Source organism: Acinonyx jubatus, chromosome B1 (assembly GCF_027475565.1).
Source record: "Acinonyx jubatus isolate Ajub_Pintada_27869175 chromosome B1, VMU_Ajub_asm_v1.0, whole genome shotgun sequence".
Taxonomy (NCBI): domain Eukaryota; kingdom Metazoa; phylum Chordata; class Mammalia; order Carnivora; family Felidae; genus Acinonyx; species Acinonyx jubatus.
Genome location: NC_069382.1, coordinates 153,058,417 through 153,078,664, shown reverse-complemented (window position 1 = coordinate 153,078,664; position 20,248 = coordinate 153,058,417). Strand labels below are relative to the sequence as shown.

Sequence of the window (20,248 nt, the reverse complement as noted above, 5' to 3'; positions counted from 1 at the left end):
GGAAACACAAAATCTATAAAAATGAATATTTCTGTAAAAACTCAGTCAAGGATTTCACAAAACAGGATATAAAAATATAATAACCTAACCCTAAAATGTGGGGAGGAGAGGAAAACAGAGTGGGTACACACTTAAATGACCACCAACTTAATAGAGACTGCCATATGCAGAAGAGTTTATATACAAACCTAATGGTAACTATATATGAAAAAACATTAATAAACATTCAAAGAATAAAAGGAAAGAAATCCAAATATGTCACTAAAGAAAATCAGCAAAATATGAAAGAAAGACAAGAAACAATCAGAAATATCTTCAGAAACAACCACAAAACTAATAATAAAATGGCCATAAATACATATCTATCAATAAGTACTTAATGTAAATGGAATAAATGTTCCAATAAAAAGACATGGGGTGACGGAGTGAATAAATATAAGACCCATCTATATGCTGCCTACAAAAGACTCATTTTAGACCTAAAGACACCTGCAGATAGAAAGTGAGAGGATGGAGAAACATCTATCATGCAAATGGATGTCAAAAGAAACCCAGAGTAGCAATATTTATATCAGACAAAACAGACTTTAAAACAAAGACTGTAACAAGAGACAAAAAAAAAGACACTCTATAATAATAAAGGGGACAATCCAACAAGAAGATATAAGCATTGTAAATATTTATGCACCAACACAGAAGCACTCAAATACATTAAACAATTATTAACAGGGAACTTTGCAGAATGTTCAGGAAGAAGGGCAAGAGTGGTGGCTGCCAGAGTTGTCTGCATCCTTCCTCCTCCCCCACACTGGCCTCAGCCCACTCACCAGCTGTAGAAAATGGTGAAAGAAACCACTTAGTATGATGTTTTTGGGAGTCAAACCCAATGCCACCTAGGAAGAATCAAAAAAGACTTACAGGAAACTGGCCTTGATGTACCACCCTGATAAAAATCCAAATGAAGGAAAGAAGTTTAAAGAGATTCAAGCTTATGAACTGCTGTTTGATGCAAAGAAAAGGGAATTAAATGACAAAGGAGGAGAACAGGTAATTAAAGAAGGTGGAGCTGGTGGTAGTTTTGGCTCCCCCATGGAGAACTTTAATACATTTTTTGGAGGAGGAGGAAGGATGCAGAGAGAAAGGAGAGGTAAAAATGTTATATATCATTCTCAATAACCTTATATTTATATAATGGTGCAACAAGAAAACTAGCTCTGCAAAAGAACATGATTTGTGACAAATGTGAGGACTGAGGTGGTAATGATGTTGTCCCAATTACCAAAGTACTGGAATGCAAATAAGAACTCATCAAATAGGACCTGGAATGGTTCAGCAAGTCCAATCTGTGTTCATGGAGTACCAGGCCATGGAGAATGCATCACTTGTAAAGATAGATGTAAAAGCTGCAGTGGAAGGAAAAAAAAAAAAAGCTGCAGTTCAAGAGAAGATTTAGAAATTCCTATTAACAAAGGCATGAAAGATGGCCAGAAGATAACATTCCATAGTGAAGGAGGCCAAGAAGAAGCACTGGAACCAAGGGATGTTATCATTATTTTAGACCAGATGGACCATGATGTTTTTATTGAGCAAGAAGACCTTTTCATGTGTATGGATATACAACTGGTTGAAACACTGTGTGACTTTCAAAAGCCAATATCTACTCTTGACAACTGAACCATCCTCACCACCTCTCATCCTGGTCAGACTTTCGAGTATGGAAACATCAAGGATATGCTAAATGAAGGCATGCCAATTTATCATAGACCATATGAAAAGGGTTGCCTAATCATGCAATTTAAGGTAAACTTTCCTGAGAATAACTCTGTCTCCTGATAAACTCCCGTATCTGGAAAAATTCCTACTCGAGATGAAGGAAGTAAAAGAGATCGATGAAACGGAGAAGGTGGAACTGGTGAACTATGATCCAAATCAGGAAAGGAAGTGCCATCACAATGGAAAATCATATGAAGATGATGAACATCATTCTAGGGGTGGTGTTCAGTGTCAGACCTCTTAATGGGGCCAGTGAATGCCACTGCTGGCATTTTATATGTAGTGGTGAATGAGTAAAGGATTATAATCATAGCTCACTACTTGCTATAGTTTTCAATATTCAACTATAGTTTTTAAGTTAAATGAAGAATAAACTCAAATATAAAAGCTAAAAATTTTTAAAAATTAAAAATTAATAAACATATAAAGGAACTAATTGATCATGATACAATAATAGTAGATTTTAACACCCCACATACATCAATGGGCAGAACATCTAAACAGAACATCAACAAGAAAAAAAAATGGCTTTCATTGACACACTGGAAAGAATGGTTTTAACATATATATTCAGAAAATTCCATTCTAAAGAAGCAGAATAGACATTTTTTTTCAAATGGACATGGGCCACTCTCCAGAATAGATCACATAATAGTCCACAAAACAAATCTTGACAAATTTAAGTAAATAAAAATCATAACATGCATATTTTCTGACCACAACACTATGAAACTAGAACTCAACCACAAGAATGAATCTAGAAAGATCACAAATACATGAAGGTTAAATAGCATGCTACTAAACAATGAATGGGCCAACCAGGAAATAAAAGAAGATATAAGAAAAGTCATAGAAACAAATCAAAATGAAAACACAACACTCCAAAATCTCTGGGATACAGCAAAAGCAGTTCTAAGATGGAAGTTTATAGCAATGCAGGCCTACCACAAGAAACAAGAAAAAGCTCAAATAAACAACCTAACCTTACACCTAAAGGAACTAGAAAAATAACAAAAAATAAAACCTAAAAAAACCAGAAGGAAGAAAATTATAAAGATTTGAGCAGAAATAAATGGTATAGAAACAAACAAAAAAAGAAAACAACAACAACAACAAAAATAGGACAGATCAATAAAACTAGAAGCCATCTCTTTGAAACAAAATAAAACAAAAAAATTGATAAACCTCTACCCAGATTTATCAAGACAAAATATAGAAAGGACTCAAATGAGATAACACTGACGCCACATAAATACAATTATAAGAGAATATTATGAAATACTATATGCCAACAAATTGAACAACCTAAAATAAATGGATAATCCCTGGAAAAATAGAAAATACCAAAACTGAAACAGGAAAAAATAAAAAATTTGAATAGACTGATTACCAGCAAGGAGATTGAATCAGTTATCAAAGCACTCCCAACAAACAAAAGTCCAGTATCAAATGACTTCACAGGTGAATTCTACTAAACATTTAAAGAAGAGTTAATACCTATTCTTCTCAAACTATTGGAAAAGAATAGAAAAGAGGGAAAACTTCCAAATTCATTCTATGAGGCCAACAATACCCTGATACCAAAACCAGACAAAGATACCACTAAAAAAAGTACAGGCTAATATCCCTGAGGAACACAGATACAAATATTCTGAACAGAATATTAGCAAACTGACTTTAACAATACATTGAAAAATAATTCACCATGATCAAGTGGGATTTATTCTTCTGTTATAGGGTGGTTCAGTATTTGAAAATCAATCATTGTGATATGTCACATCAATAAAAGAAAGGATAAGAACCATACGATCATTCCAATAGATGTAGAAAACGCTTCTGACAAAGTATAACATCCATTCATGATAAAAACTCTCAACAAAATAGACAGGTTTAGAGGGAACATACCTCAACATTCTAAAATCCATATATGAAAAACCCTTAAGTAAAATAATCCTTAATGAGGAAAAACTGAGAGCATTTCCCCTAAAATCAGGAATAAGACAAGGATGTCTATCCTCAACACTTTTATTCAACATAGTACTACAAATCCTAGCCACAGCAATGAAACAACAAAGGAAATAAAAAGCAACCAAATAAATAAAGAAAAAGTAAAACTTTCACTATTTGCAGATGATATGATACTGTATATAGAAAACCCTAAAGACCCCACCAAAAAAACTGCTAGAACTGATAAATGAATTCAGTAAAGTTTCAGGATACAAAATTAATGTACAGAAATATGTTGCATTTCTATATACCAATAATGAAGTAGAAAGAGAAATTAAGAAAACAATCCCATTTATAATTAGATCCCAAATAACAAGATCCCTAGGAAAAATCTAATCACAGAGGTGAAAGACCTCTACTTTGAAAACTATAATATCTTGATGAAAGAAATTGAAGATGACACTAATGAATGGAGAGACATTCCATGTTCATGGATTGTAAGAATATTGTTAAAACATCTGGGGCATCTGGGTGGCTCAGTCAGTTATGCGTGTGACTGGCTCAGGTCGTGATCTCGCAGTTTGAGTTCGAGCCCTGCATCAGGCTCTCTGCTGACAGTTCAGAGCCTGGAGCCTGCTTTGGATTCTATGTCTCCCTCTCTCTCTCTCTCTCTCTCTCTCTGCCCCTCCCCCACTCACACTCTGTGTCTCTCTCTCAAAAGTAAATAAACATTAAATTTTTAAAAAATGTCTATAGCACCCAAAGCATCCTACAGATTTAATGCAATCCCAGCAAAATACCACCAGCATTTTTCACAGAGCTAGAATAAACAATCCTCAAATTTGTATGGAACCACAAAAGACCCTGAGTAGACACAGCTATCTTGAAAACGAACAAAGCTGAAGGCATCACAATTCTGGACTTTAAGCTATATTACAAAGCTATAATAATCAAACAGTATGGTACTGGTAAGTACCCATAGTAAAGTATGTAAATAGAGTACTGGTAAGTACCCGTAGTAAAACAAGTAAATAGACCTGTACATCAATAGAACAGAATATTAAAAAAGAAGTCCACAATTACAAGGTCAATTAATCTTCAACAAAGCAGGAAAGAAATCCAATAGGAAAGAGACAGTCTCTTTAACAAATGGAATTTGGAAAACTCAACAGCAATATGCAAAAGAATGACACTTGACCACTTTCTCACACCATCACAAGAATAAGCTCAAAATGGATTAAATACCTAAATGTGAGGCCTCACACCATAAAAGTCCTATAAGAGAACACAGGCAGTGATTTCTTTGACATTGGCTATAGTAACTTCTTTCTAGATATGTCTCTTGAAGCAAGGGAAACAAAAGAAAAAATAAAGTATTGGGACTATTTAAAAATAAAAAGCTTCTGCACAAGGAGGAAAACAATCAACAAAACTAAAGACAACTTATGGGAGAAGATATTTGCAAATAACATATCCTATGAAGAGTTAGTATCCAAAACATACAAAGAATTTATAAAGCTCAACACTCACTAAAAATGTGCAGAAGTCATGAACAGACATTTTTCCAAAGAAGACATCCAAATGGCCAACAGACACATGAAAAGATGCTCAAAATCGCTTATCATAAGGAAAATGCAAATCAAAACTACAATGATATAGCACCTCACACCTGTCAGAATGGGTAAAATCAACAACACAAGAAACCACAGGTGTTGATGAGGCTATGGAGAAAAAGGAGTCATCTTACACTGTTGGTGGGAATGCAAACTGGTGCAGACACTCTGGAAAATGGTACCGAAGCTCCTCAGAAAATTACAAATACAACTACCTAATGATCCAGCAATACTACTACTGAGTATTTACCCAAAAATACAAAAACACTAATTTCAAGGGATATGTGCACCCTGATGTTTATAGCAACATTATCGACACTAGCCAAGAGTCTATTGACTGATGAATGGATAAAGAAGATGGGGTGTGTGTGTATATATATATATTCCACTATATATACAATGGAATATTATCCAGCCATAAAAATAAAATCTTGCCATTTACAAAGACATAATGCTAGGTGTAAAAAGTCAGAGAAAGACAAATACTGTATGATTTCACTCATATGTGGAACTTAAAAGAACAAAACAAATAGCAAAGGGGAAAAAATAACAGAGTGAAAGAGACACAAATCAAGAATCACACTCTTATTTACTGAGAACTGATGTTTACCAGAGGGGAAGGGGGTAGGGTGATGGGTTAAACAGGTGATGGGAAAAAAACAAAAACAAAAAGAAACAGGTGATGGGGATGAAGGAGTGCCCTTGTCATGATGAGTACAGGGTGTTGAATCACTATATTGTATGCCTGGAACTAATAACACTAATAATACTCTATGTTAACTAAGTGGAATTAAAATAAAATCTTAAAAAACTAATCAACAAACTTAAAAAAAAATCATAGTATCCTTACGATGTGTGCCAAATGTTTTAGAGAGCTGTTGAATCATTATATTTTACACCCGAAAACTAATTTAACACTATGTTAATTATGCTAGAATTTTAAAGGATAAATAAAAACTACAAAAACAGAACTTCACACTGGAAGAACTAGGTTAGATCCACACAAGTTGTTTTCTCTGAATGACACTCTAAGGTCACTTTAGGTAGCAAATCATATAATGGACCTCTACACTGTTTCACCAGTGCTAACACTACTTGAACATTTCCTTGTACCAGTCGAGAGCAGAAGCCCCATTGGCTTCCTTTGGATGGGGTATGGAATGCTGATTCCAGTCTTCTTTCTGCCTATTTTCATACTAGAGAGGACTGTGTGATTAGAACTGGAAGTCAACTGGTAAAAATTATATTCATCTTTCTTTTTTTCCCCCTTATTCTATCTGCCCTGTCTATAGAGGAAAACAACTAGAAATTTCTCCTTTAACAAAGAGAAATTATAACAGTACTATTTTACCTAGTTTTAATTCGTAGACCGTGACAACTCTCATAAATTCCAATGATCACAGGAGAGGCAAACTTATTTCTTGAGCCTAAAAAGAAAAAACTATTAGTATTTCCCAGAATATGCAAGTATGTATATAATCTTTGATAATTCACAATTGGTATAAATAAAACTGTCCTCTTTCCTTTATTGGTAAAACTAAACATTCACATAAATATTCAAATGCAATGCATTACATATATTATACTAAATATGCACATTTTATAACACATATTTGACTGGTTGTACAATCAACACAGAAGAAATAATGATACCTATACAAAAATAATACGGTTTTATTCCAGTTGTAAATATAACTGTACTAACTCTTAATTTTGTGTCAAATTGGTTATCACTATTCCTTGTTTCTTTCTCAATACTATTATAAAAGTGACGGCTGTTTGAGAAACTGTTATGCAAAACACTGGTATAGAGCTTTTCTTGATTTCCTACCACAGAATCCACTGCCTACTCTATTTATTACCTGATAATTTTAGTAATAAATACACTAATGCAGATTAGTGTACCACATTGAAATTATAGATATGCCCTCAATACACTTTTTGATTGAATGCCAAATAGTTGAATGTTAAAATCAATATTTAGGGGAGGCCAACTAATACCATCATAGAATGAAGTGATGAGACTTTAAAATTTTTTCAAATTTCCCTAAGTGATAATTATAATTTCACTCCTAACCATGTAAGTTTCAATTCAAATAGTTTGAAATTTTAATTTGGAAAACTTCACTCACTTTCAGTGTGGTTGGTAGGTGTGCAATTGTTTCGGGGATAATTATGTAAATGTAGGATACTGTTGATGATAATGTTTGCCACTAACTTTGAAAGTCTTTTATCACCTAGGTAGAGATTTATCAGCTCTTCAATTCCTGTAATTTCATCAAATCAATTTCTCAAATTGGAGTTGTTTGCACTGCTTAAAGAAGATTCTGCCTATTTTCAGAAGACTTAAAAATGTCTCCACATATTATTTTATCAGGAATATTTTTGTTTAGCTGTTGTTTTACACTTACTGCCTGAGATAAAATTTCTTTTAATCTTGGATCTAAAAATATAGCAATGGAGAAATAATTGGTTTCAATATAACAAACCTCCAAATTCCCACATGCATCTCAGCTTTCATTCCATGCACATTAATTTAGCATGTTCTGTGAAGCAAACTTTTGGGAGACTCCTTATAGCAGACAGAAGGTAAGAAATACTTTTGGTCTCAAGTCACACTCATTTGGTTATTTCTTTAGCAGATTCCAACAAATAAACTATGTTCTCTATAAGCAAGCTGTCTTGAAAGTTGGCATTGTTATTGGCAGAGTATGGTGTTAAATCTTTAATTCACTCTTCGTTAAAAAATGTGATCACTTCGATTCCATCTTGTTTGAACATCTGATATCTGACAAAGCAGTTCCATCATCTATTTTATATCTTATAAATGTGTCTGGATTAAGTAGTGGTAAGTATTTTCCTGCTTAAGGGCAGTACTTTTGTTACATGAGAATGTGTTATAATTACTCTAACATGCGATTGAAGAATGTGAAAAAATACTCATCATTTGTTTATTTACATGTCACTCCTAGGTTTCACCACATTTACTTCATTGTCAGTTACAGTTGTATGACATTTGTTTCACTGATTTTCCATTCGATAAATAGTTCATCAATCGATTCACGCGGTTGTTAGCTATGTGAGACCTAAAAGTTTCTTACCAAGTAAACGAGAAGAATTAAATCCTTCACAACTCAGCATAATAAAACTTAAAACAAATGTATGGTTGTATCTTTATGTCTAAATTTGTTATTAGGAAAATAAGAAAAATACCAATTCAATAATATTTCTCACACTTTGTTGGTACATACAGCAGAATGTGAATCAAGAACTAGTGTTTCTGCACCAGTTTCAAAGATAGAGTTCTGTTACTTGGAATTTATAGCTTGGGTGAAACTAAAAATTCTTTGAAATTCATCCACAGAAAATGATTGACATTCTACTGCACTCAGTTCAATAAGATTTTGTTCAAAATATTTGACTTGATAGGCTTAAAAAGCATCAGAAAAAAATATTTCTAAATCACTTGTGGAAAAATTTTCAAGTTTGATAAGTGAAAACAAAATATGTTTTTTAGTACATCATTTTTCTCTAATTTAAATTTTCTTCTTACTATCTTTTGTATCAGATGATTTATCATAGATGTTTTGGAATCTTTCTTCCTCATGATATTTTATAGTGGCATTCTGCTCTTAATTCATTTTCTCAACTTGTATAGAATTCCCAAAAAGGAATACTAAAGCCAAAGCAAAATTTTCATGCTTCCGCAAATATGTATTTATGCAAATACTCTCACTAGACTATGAGAATCATAAAGAAAGGGACTGCATTTTATTTCTCTCTCACTGTCAAGAATAGAGCATGATAGGCACTAAGCACTCAATGAACACTTGTTGACTAAAAAGATATATATGTTTAAAATGATACAGCATGATGTAATAGAAAAATATTACATTTGCTATATTTTTCCCTTTGCTAGTGTTGTGATATCGAACAATTTATTTAATATCTCCAAACAAATATTTCCTCATGTGCAGAATATTCCTGAAACTCCTTGAGTTGTTGTGATATTTTTAGTGTATTTTAAAACACTAGCACAATTCTCGCCATCCAGGAGGTGCTCAATATGGCAACTAATAAGAAGGAAGGGGGAAAATGAAGAATGTTAATGTCTGCTTTATTAAAGAACTATTTGATGCCCAGTATATAAGCACATATTTAAGAATCTAATTTACTGAACAGAATTTATTGAGCTGAAACAAACAAACAAACAAAAACAGTATTCCTCCATTAAAATGAAAACTTTTTTCTTTGTCACAGGATAGCTCAGGATTACATATCAAACATCAGATATTTTCTAAGAAGTCTCTTGAAGTTTATCCATTTAACTCTTGGTATCAAAAATTATCAAATCTCATGCACCCAAGGCCTGTAAATGAGTGTTCTGCATTTGGGTCATGTTTCTGCCAAATTATTAGGAAAGCCCATAAATCATTATATTATCTCCTCACAGTCTCTCTTATTTCTAATAATTAGTAGGGCTATTTCTTAGCTTGCAACAGCAAACTCAAAGGAATCTTTTTACTTATGTGAGTTCTGCAGTCTTCTAGATTTATCTGAGAAATGACTTTAATTACATTCTTCACTTTCCAATTCCCTTAAGTATTGCAAAAGGACATTAGTCAGAACGATGTTCCCAATATTAATATACCTATCACTCATTGCAATTTCCTCAGTCTTAATTTCTGGTACCAATCACTTTTTGTATAAATACTAATTAGATTCAGGTACAAAAAATATGCAAATATCTAAGTTAATGAGACCTGCTATAGAAAGCCTCTAGTAAATATTTCCCTATTGATATTTCAGTGGGTGATTTTCCCACCAAATATATATGTAGCTCCAAATTATTTTGGGTGAAATTTAGGGTACTAGATCCCCAGTAATCTAACCCTATACAATTCAACAACCACTTTCAATTGTCAGCTATTTTAATTGCCTAATATTTATACAATCTAAACAATATGCTGATGTTGAGGATTGCTCAATTTTATTTTTTTATGAATTCTTTTAAAGTTTATTTTTTTATTTTGAGAGAGAAGGAGGGAGGGAGGGGCAGCGAGAGGGAGGGAGAGAAAGAGAGAAACAGGTTCCATGCTGCCAGCACAGAGCCAAACACAGGGCTCAAGCTCACAAAACTGTGAGATCACCACCTGAGCCAAAACCAAGAGTCTGTGACAGTTCACCAACTGAGCCACCCAGGTGCCCCAAGGATTACTCAGTTTTAAAATGTCATTTGTTTCCTTAATGGTAGAGACAAATTAGCTCTCTTACAAACACTCCCTCAGTACTCTTCTTTGCATTCTTCAAATATGTATATATAAATATCTACATAAATATATGACAAAATTATGTTAAATTGTTGGTTAATATTTACATTCTTTGACTATGGAAGTATTGATTGATATTTTGGTTAGGTAATATTTTCCCCATAATTCTGACACTGATGCTCCCTGTATTTCTAATTTCTAGATATAGCAGCTGAGAATTTCTAGTATCAGGTTCATGATAATTTATATGAACCAGTTTTTTTTTCTTCCTGAAAACATTTAGAATCTTCTCCCCAGGCTCTACTTTCTACAGTTCAAAAAGATTTTTACCAATTTTCCATGATCTCATTTTCTAGAACTCTTAAAACTTGAACATTTAATATTCTGAATTGATCATTTAATTTTTCTATCTTTTCTTGAATTTGTTTCTATTTCATCTAGTGCATTTTTATTCAAAACTAATGCATCTGCATTCAAAACTATTACTAAATGCTTGATTTTCACTATTTTTTTTTCAAATTGCTCTTTCCTGTTTTGATTCCATTTTATAATGTGTAATTCATTTATGGGTGAAAGTCTAATTCTCTATCTCCTCAAATGGATTTTTTTCTTTATATTCTGAAGTTCTTTTGCTGTCTCTGTTATCTATTTACTCTCCCGTTCCTTTAATGTGTATGTTTGTTCCTAAATAACTCACATCTAGAAAACATAAAGAATTCTTACAAATCAGTCAGGAAAAGAAAACACTAAATTAAAAGTGGGTGAAATACTTGAACAAAAACTTCCAAAAATAATATTCCCAAATAGCTAATAATTATATGACTAGTGTTCAGTGTCAATCATGAGAGAAATGAAAAATAAAGTTTCTAAACCTCAGTGTGATACTCCTACACACTCCCAAATACCAAAAATTAAAGGTTGACAATAACAAGTGTTGATAAGAATGTGTAACCATATAAACTTGCAGTAGAATAGCTTCCATTTTGGACAGCCATGCCACACTTGACTAAAGCCTACAAGATGCTATTTAAAACTATTTTTTTTTGTCTACTTGTTTTATGTTGCAGGAATGGTGGTAGTCAGGCCCCTACTGCTAGTGTATATAGTCACTTCTTTTTTGTAGTGTTAAGAGTTTTTACTTAACATGCTTTGATATGTCATTTAGCACACTGACCACTAATATCTCTAGTATAGACTATTCCATTTATTATCATAAAATAACCCTCTTTGTGTTGTAGATTTATTTCTTTCTCAAATACCTTATCAGATATAAATGTTGATCCTGTTGCTTTAAGCATGAATGTTTGCTTATTATTATTTTGTTCCTTTAAGCTTTCTATGTTCATTCATTTATGTGTGTCATTTTTTAATGTTTATTTATTTTGAGAGGGGGAATGGACAGAGAGGGAGAGAGAATATCAAGCAGGCTCTACACTGAGACAAAATCAAGAGTCAGATGCTTAACTAACTGAGCCACGCAGGCACCCCTGTGTCTCATTCTTAACATAATCTCAACAGTCTTTTCTTTCAACCCCTTTATCTTTATTTTAAATACTCACTCGACTGCCAATTTAAGCATCCATTCACTAGCCTGCCCACAAACACATAACCAAACAAAACATTGCTCTGGAGTCAGATCTCAGTGAGATCTTTAGACTACATTTCTTAATAAGAGATTACAATATCTTGTCCTTTTACTTTGTTTGTTTTCTGCTTTCTACTTAGAATCTTTTTTTTTTTTCCAACAATTTGGAATAGGCAACTGGAATTGAACTAACTCTTTGGCTAGGAATTCAGAATATTTCATAATACTGCTTCAGTCTTAATTCATCAAGCCAGAAGAATGGTACCAACATAACCAAAGTGAGACTGTTAAACATGGTACTTCACAAAGAGTGACATTAGCGTCATGGAATCGTAAGTCATTCCTTTTTTCTCTCCCCTTTTTTTGTTAACAATTACATCCATAACTGAACAAAACTGCCTCAGCAAATTACACTAAGGGACTTAACAGTACTCTTGCTCACCTGTGAATCTGAAAATAAATAAGACCTCAGTAAGGGCTGTGGACCCAAGGGAGTTAGCAAATCTGCCCCACCCCTACTTGCAGCAATCAGGGGAAAAAAACCTGGACAGATACCCATAGGTGAAAGAGAAATTTTAGAAGTTCATATTGCCTGAGAAGAGATTCCAACATGACACTGGTGTGATGAAAAAAAAAAAAAAAGTCTGGATATAGAGAAGAGAGACGAACTCTCCAGAGCCACCCTTGCCCAGGGTGACATTTCAAGGACAAAGCTGTTTGGCAGGTAGCAGCAACCTCTCCCATAGAGGAGGTGGAAAGTGAATTGGTGAGTAACTGCTTGGTTATCCAAGTTGTGTGGATTGTGGCTGGGAAAAAAAAAACATTTCTCTTTAGCAACACCCTGATTTCTGAAGAGCAACCACTATAATTGGGGGGTAGGAGAAGAAAGAGAAAGAAGTAGAGAAAAGTATCAAAGGATATTAAAGGAACCCATTTTCTGCTGTCTGCTTCAAGACTTCAACAGGAAGTCTGCTCACAAACCTCTGCGAATGCCCCACTAGAAGATCTCCTCACCAGGTCTGTTGGCACCCCTAAAGTTCCATATAATAAATGCACATGTCCCTACACTCTGGGGACAGCTCCTTATGTATTATACCCAATGCATTCAGGAGAGGGAGTGTTGGTAGACAGGGACCTTATTCAGAAAATAAGCAATGATCAGTGGCCAAGGAAGAAGCCACAAACCTGAGCTATAGTGCTACCTTTTGGAATACAAAAGAAAGGATTCTTATAGCCAGCCTGATGAATTATAAGAAACAAAACAAAAGTTTATTCAAGAAAATATCTATTTCAGGGGCGCCTGGGTGGCTCAGTTGGTTGAGCATCCAACTTTGGCTCAGGTCATGACCTCACAGTGTGTGAGTTCGAGCCCCGCGTCAGGCTCTGTGCTGACAGCTCAGAGCCTGGAGCCTGCTTCGGATTCTGTGTCTCCCTCTCTCTCTGCCCCTCCCCTCCTCATGCTCTGTCTCTCTCTGTCTCAAAAATAAATAAAAACATTTTTTAAAAAATCTTTAAAAAAAATATCTATTTCAAATGCAAAAGCCAGAGCACATAGTGACAAACAATATTTAAAAATCAAGAAAATATGGTATCACAAAAAGAATATAATAATTCAACATGGATCGCAAACACATACACAGACCAATAAAGAATTCAAAATAGTGGTTATGAAAAAAATTCAAAAAGCTACATGAAAACTCAGAAAAACAATTCAATGAAATCAGGAATAAAATTAATGAATAGAAACCATTCATTATCAAAGAGATTGAAATGGTAAGAAAGAGCCAAATGGATACTGGAGCAGAAAAAAAATCAATGAATGAAATGGAGAATGAAAAAGATTGCATCTGTATCAAGGCAGACGAGATGGAAGAAAGAATAAATTACTTAAAGTATAGGAATAAAGACAATTCAGTTAAAAGAAGAACGGGAACTAAGAGTTTTTAAAAGCCTATGAGTACTATCAGATTCAATCAAAAAGAAAATATTAGAATAATTGGGATTCCAGAAAAAGAGGAGAGGGAGAAGACATAGTTTATTTAAAGAAATAATAGATAGTACATCCCAAATCTGGGGGAAGCACATATACATACAAGTCCTCTAAGCTAATAGAGCACCTCATTATTTTGATGCAAAAACATCTTCCCCAAGAGACATTATAATGAAACTGTCAAAAAATCAATTTTAAAGAAAGAATCTTAAAGGCAGCTAGGGGAAGAAAAAAAGAAAGTAACCTACAAAGGAACCCAATTAGTCTATCAGCAGATTTCTCTGCAGAAACTCTACCCACCAGGAGAGAGTAGAATGACATATTCAAAATGTTGAAAGATGTTGGTTTGCAAACTGGTTCCTGTACACAGAGGGAGAGACTGAAGAAATGCAAACCACTCCAGATTGGTAGGTGACAGATTTAATATGCAAGGAAACTTATAAGGTGTGCCTTAAGTGTCTGCAAGATGAGTAGATCTGCACACCTGCCTACCAGAATCTTTTAAGTTTATATAGAAGCCTTAACTGGGTTCAGTCACATATACCATCCAGAGGGTCTCCAAACATAATGCTCTCTCAAGGGTGTGTCCTTGAAAAATGGTTCCCTCTGTGGGAACAGTGGGCAGAGCATACATTCTAGGGACAGGGGAGATAAGGAGCTTCCAATTGCCCAGGTCCAGCTCACAGGTTAAGGAATAGTCACACCTTCTCAATTATTCCCTCCAATAGAGGGGAAAAAAGTTGCCAACACTGGACCCGCCTTGCAAGAAATGCTGAAAGGTGTTCTTTAAGCTGAAATGAAAAGACACTAATCACTGACACGTAAATATGTGAAAGTGCACAATAAGGTGAATAGACAGTCAAAAAACTGTAACGCTATATTTGGATGGCATGTTAATTGCTCAACAACACTATAAAAGTTAAAGAGTAGTAAAAATAACTATAGATAGTATAAATTATTAATGAATGTACAACATAAAATAGGTGAACTGTAACATAAATAATATAAAAGGGAGAAGTAAAAGGGTGGCATCTTTATAGCTGTTTGAAGATATGTTGCTACCAGACTAAAATGGACTGTTTTATCTATAAAATGTTTTATGCAATCCACAAGGTAGCCAGAGAGCAAAAACTGAGAGTAGAGCCACAAAAGACAAAGAAACAAAGTAGAACACACCTCCACAAAAAATAACCAATTTACACAAGTAGGCAAAGACAGACGAAAAAGAAACAATGGAAATACAAAATAATCAGAAATTAATAAGATGGCATTAGTAAGTCCTTACATATCAATAATCATTCTAACATAAATGTATTGAATTCACCAATCAAAAGGCACAGAGTAACTAGATGAATTAAGAAAAAAAGGACCCAATATATGCTACCTACAAGAGACTCATTTCAGCTTTAAAGACACACATAGTTTCTAAGTGAAGGAATAAAAGAAGATATTCCATGCAAATGGAGCCAAAAGAGGTAGTCACACTTAAACAAAATAGACTTTACTAGACTTTACACCAAAAATAGCAGCAAGAGACAAAGGAGGTCATTACATAATGATAAATGAATCGATACATCAGGATACAATAACTGTCAATATATACATACCCAACATCAGAGCACGTAAGTGTATTAAGCAAATACTAACAGATATAAAGGGAAAAATAGACAAGAAGAAGAAGAAGCGACCTCAGCAATGGATAGATCACCCAGCAAAACAACAAGGAAATGCTGGATTGAACCATACTTTAGACGAAATGGGCTTAGATATTTACACAACATTCCATGCAACAGCAGCAAAATACACATTCTTTTTAAGGGCAAAAAATATATTCTTTAGGATAGATTATATGATAGGATACAAAACGAGTCTTAGTAAATTTAAGAATATTGAATCAAACCAATAATTCATTATGAACACAACAGTATGAAACTAGAAATGAACAGCAAGAGAAAAGCTGGAAAATCTATAAATATGTGGAAACTGAACATCACACATCTGAAAAACCAATGGGTCAAATAAAAAATTTAAAAAAATCAAATATCTGGAAAAGTGATGTTGTAAGAGTTTTGAGAGAAGAGTTTAAGCTATAAATGTTTATATTAAGAAATTAGAAAGATCCCAAATGAATACCCCAGCTTTACCCCTCAAGGAAGTGGGGGGAGGTGGGGAGAAAAATTTAAGTCCAAAGTTAGCAGAAAGAAGGAAATAATAAAGATCCAAATGGAAGTAAAGAGGGAGAAATAAGAAAAACAAAATAAAGTACCAATGAAACTACAGGCTGATTTTTCAAAAGGATAAAATTGATGATCTTTTAACAAACAAAAAAAAAAGAAGACGATTCAAACACATAAAATTGGAAATGAAAGAGGGGACATGCTGTAATGAGAAATCTAGAGGATGATAAGAATCTACTGTGAATAATCATATGCCAACAAATTAGATAATCTGGAAGACATAAATTCCTAGAAATGCACGATATACCAAGATTACATCAGGAAGAGATAGAAAATCTGAACAGGCCAATAATAAGTTAAAAGACTGAATTGGTAATTGAAACATCAGAGCCCAGAACTGCAGGGCCAGACAGCTTCACAACAGCTATCAGACATTTAAAGAAGAATTAACACTAATCATTTTCAAACTCTCCTCCCAAAATTGAAAAAGGAATACTTCCAAACTCATTCTATCAGACCAGCTTACCCTGATAACAAAGAAAGATAAGTACAGTATAAGAAAACTATAGACTAGTATCCTTGATGGATAGAGACATGAAAATTCTCAAAGTATTAGCAAACCCACACATTATAAGGATTATATACTATGACCTCATGGAATTTATCCCTGGGATGCAAGGAGGATTCAAATATAACAAATTAATAAATGTGATACATCATATCAATAGAAAGATAAAAATCACATGATCATCTCAATAGGTATAAAAAATGCATGTAATAAAATACAACATCCCTTCATGATAAAAGAAAAAAAAAACAGGAACAAATTGGGTATTAGAAGGGACATAATTCAACATAATAAAAGCCATATATGACAAACCCACAGCATATACAATGGTAAAAAATTGAAAGTTTTTCCTCTGTGATCAGGTCCAAGATAAGGATTCCCACTCTCAACACTTTTATTCAGTACAGTACTAGAAAACTAGCTAGAGGAATTAGGGCAAAATTGTCATTATTTGAGGATAATATGACTTTTACAAAGAAAATCCAAAGTCTAAACCAAAACCTGGTAGATCTAATCAATGAATTTTATAGAGTTACAGTATATAAAATCAACATACAGAAATCATTTGCAATTCTCTATGTTAATAATATCTGGAAAAGGAACTTTTTTTTCACTATAGCATCAAAAACAATTAAATACTTACGAATAAATTTAACCAAGAAATAAAATGCTCTCTATGACAAAAACTACAAGATTTTTTGAAATAAATCAAAGACAACACAAACAAATGAAAGACATTCTATGTTCATGTATCTAAAGAATTAATATTGTTAAAATGCTCATACTACCCAAAGCCATCTACTACTCAAACCCCAATTCCAACAACATTCTTCACAGAGATAGAACAACCAATCCTCACATGGGTATGGAATAAGCAAAGACCCTCAATACCCAAAGTAATTGTGAGAAAGAATAACAAACCAGGAGGCATCACACTTTCTAATTTCAAACTACGCCACAAAGCTACACTAATTAAAACAATATAGTACTGGCATAAATACAGGCACGTAAGTCAATGGAACAGAATAGAGATCCAGAATTAAACCCCCATATATAATGTCAACTAATATATGACAAGAGCGATAAGATCAACCAATGGGGAAAGGATAGTCTCTTCAACAAATGGTGCTGAGAAGACTAGCACATGCAGAAAAATAAATTTGAATCCTTATCTTACACTACTCATAAAAATTGACTCAAAATGAATGAAAGACTTAAACATAAGATATGACACCATAAAATGCCTAGAAGCAAGCACAGAAAAGAGGCTTCTTGGCATTAGTCTTGGCAATAGTTTTTTTGGATAGGACACTAAAAGCACACACAACGAAAGCAAATATCAACAAATGGGACTACAATAAATAAAAAGCTTCTGCACATCAAAAGATATGATCAACATAATGAAATGGCCACCTATGAAGTGGGAGAAAATATTTGGAAACCATATATTAGTTAAGGGATTAATATCCAAAATATATAAAGAACTCATACAACTCAATAACATAAAACAAAAACAAAAACCTGATGAAAAAAAATGGGCAGAAGACCTAAACATTTTTTTCCCCCAAATGACCAACAGGTACATGAAAAGGTGCTCAAATTCATTAATCACCAGGAAAATGCCAATCAAAATCACAGTGAAACATTATGTTACACTGTTAGAATGGCTATACTCAAGATAGCATGAAGTGAGGATGGACAAAAAGGGAACTTTTTGCTTGTGCACTATGGGAATGTAAACTGGTGCAGCCATTATGGAAAAAAATATGGAGATTCCTCAAAACATTAAGAAAAAAAAAGGAACTATCATGCAATCTAGCAATTTCACTTCTGGTTATACATGAAAAGAAAATGAAAACAGGACATGAAAGGGATATATGCACCTTCTTTGTTGATTTCAGACTTATTCACCATAACCAAGATGTGGAAAAAACCTAAGGACCCATCACTGTGTGAATGGATAAAGAATCGTGCTGTATATATCCACAATGGAATATTTTTTAGCCATGAGAATGGAGATCCAGCCATTTGTGCCAACATGGATAGATCCTGAAGACCTTATGAGAAGTGAGATGAGTGGAACAGAGAAAGACAAAGACTATCTGATATTACTTATATATGAGGACTAAAAAAGCTAAACTTGTAAGAACAGAAATTGAAATGAGGTTACCAGGGTCTTGGGTGTGTGACAGAATTGGAGAGATGTTGCTTAAGGAAACGAACTTGCAATGAGTAAAGAAATTCTACAGACCTAATGCATTAGTTGTGAAAACAGACTACAATTTTGAATTATAATCATTAGACTTGCTGGGACTAAATCTCAATTTTTCCAATGACTGAAAAGAAAAAAAATCAAGATGTGATTGAAATACAAATTATTGCTACATTAACAATCATATGTAACTGTCTCAGGTCAACATGTTTTACACCTTAAATGTATACAAGGTTATACATCACATATATTTTAATTGAAACAGAAACAAAAACTTGGCACCTCAGCACAGGACAGAGCCCTTCTCTCATGTCACTTTTCTAGTGAAGGTAGTCAATCAAAACTGCAATGTTAAAACATCCCTGTGAAATAATATTTTTCTATATCTAAAGGTGTTTTGTGAATATGTGTGTCAGAGATGGAAGATGATGCTCTTTTGTCCTTTTTTCTTACCTAGACAATGTCCTTTTATTCCTTATCCATGTTTGTTTATATTGATTTAGATTATAAAAATGCTGAAATAAATGTTACATATATATTTTGCACATTTGTGTGAGCATTTCTATAGGATAATTTTGAGACAATTGTGGGTGCTCCCTTCACCAGTACATATACTAAAATTGGAAGGATACGGAGAAGATTAGCATGCCCCCACACGAACTCGTGAACTGTCTATATTTTTTTATAAGACATAAATTTTTAAAAAGAAAGAAAGAAAATTGTGGGTGATACGGTATATATATACTTAAGGCTTTTAATAGATTCAAACTGGCCTTTCATTTATCCTTTGAGGGTCCATGTAGGAGTATCACATTGAGGTGTTATTTTGAATTTATTTTGCTTTTACAATTCTGGAAATCTTTCTTTTTACCTTTATCAATGACATAAAAAGTACTTTTTGTGTGTGTCTGATTTAATTTTATGAATTTACTTAATATTTGCCCTAATGTTTTTTGTTTGTTTTTCAATGACACAAAGACAAAAGAGAAAGAAAAAATCAACTACCAACTAGATTTGACATTACAAATAGAAATTTGGATTTAATACACCTAGGGTGTCAGAATTAGAACCATATAATGCCCAGGCCCTACTCTCAATATTCTGATTCAGTTG

The 20,248-nt window shown here is 33.5% G+C and overlaps 2 pseudogenes; both read left to right on the top strand.

Annotated features, from left to right (window-relative positions):
- The first annotated feature begins 839 nt into the window (after positions 1–839).
- On the top strand, positions 840–2,066 carry LOC106971651 (dnaJ homolog subfamily A member 1-like; annotated as a pseudogene).
- A 17,659-nt stretch (positions 2,067–19,725) lies between these two features.
- Positions 19,726–19,818, top strand: LOC113600928 (uncharacterized; annotated as a pseudogene).
- Positions 19,819–20,248: the final 430 nt, after the last annotated feature.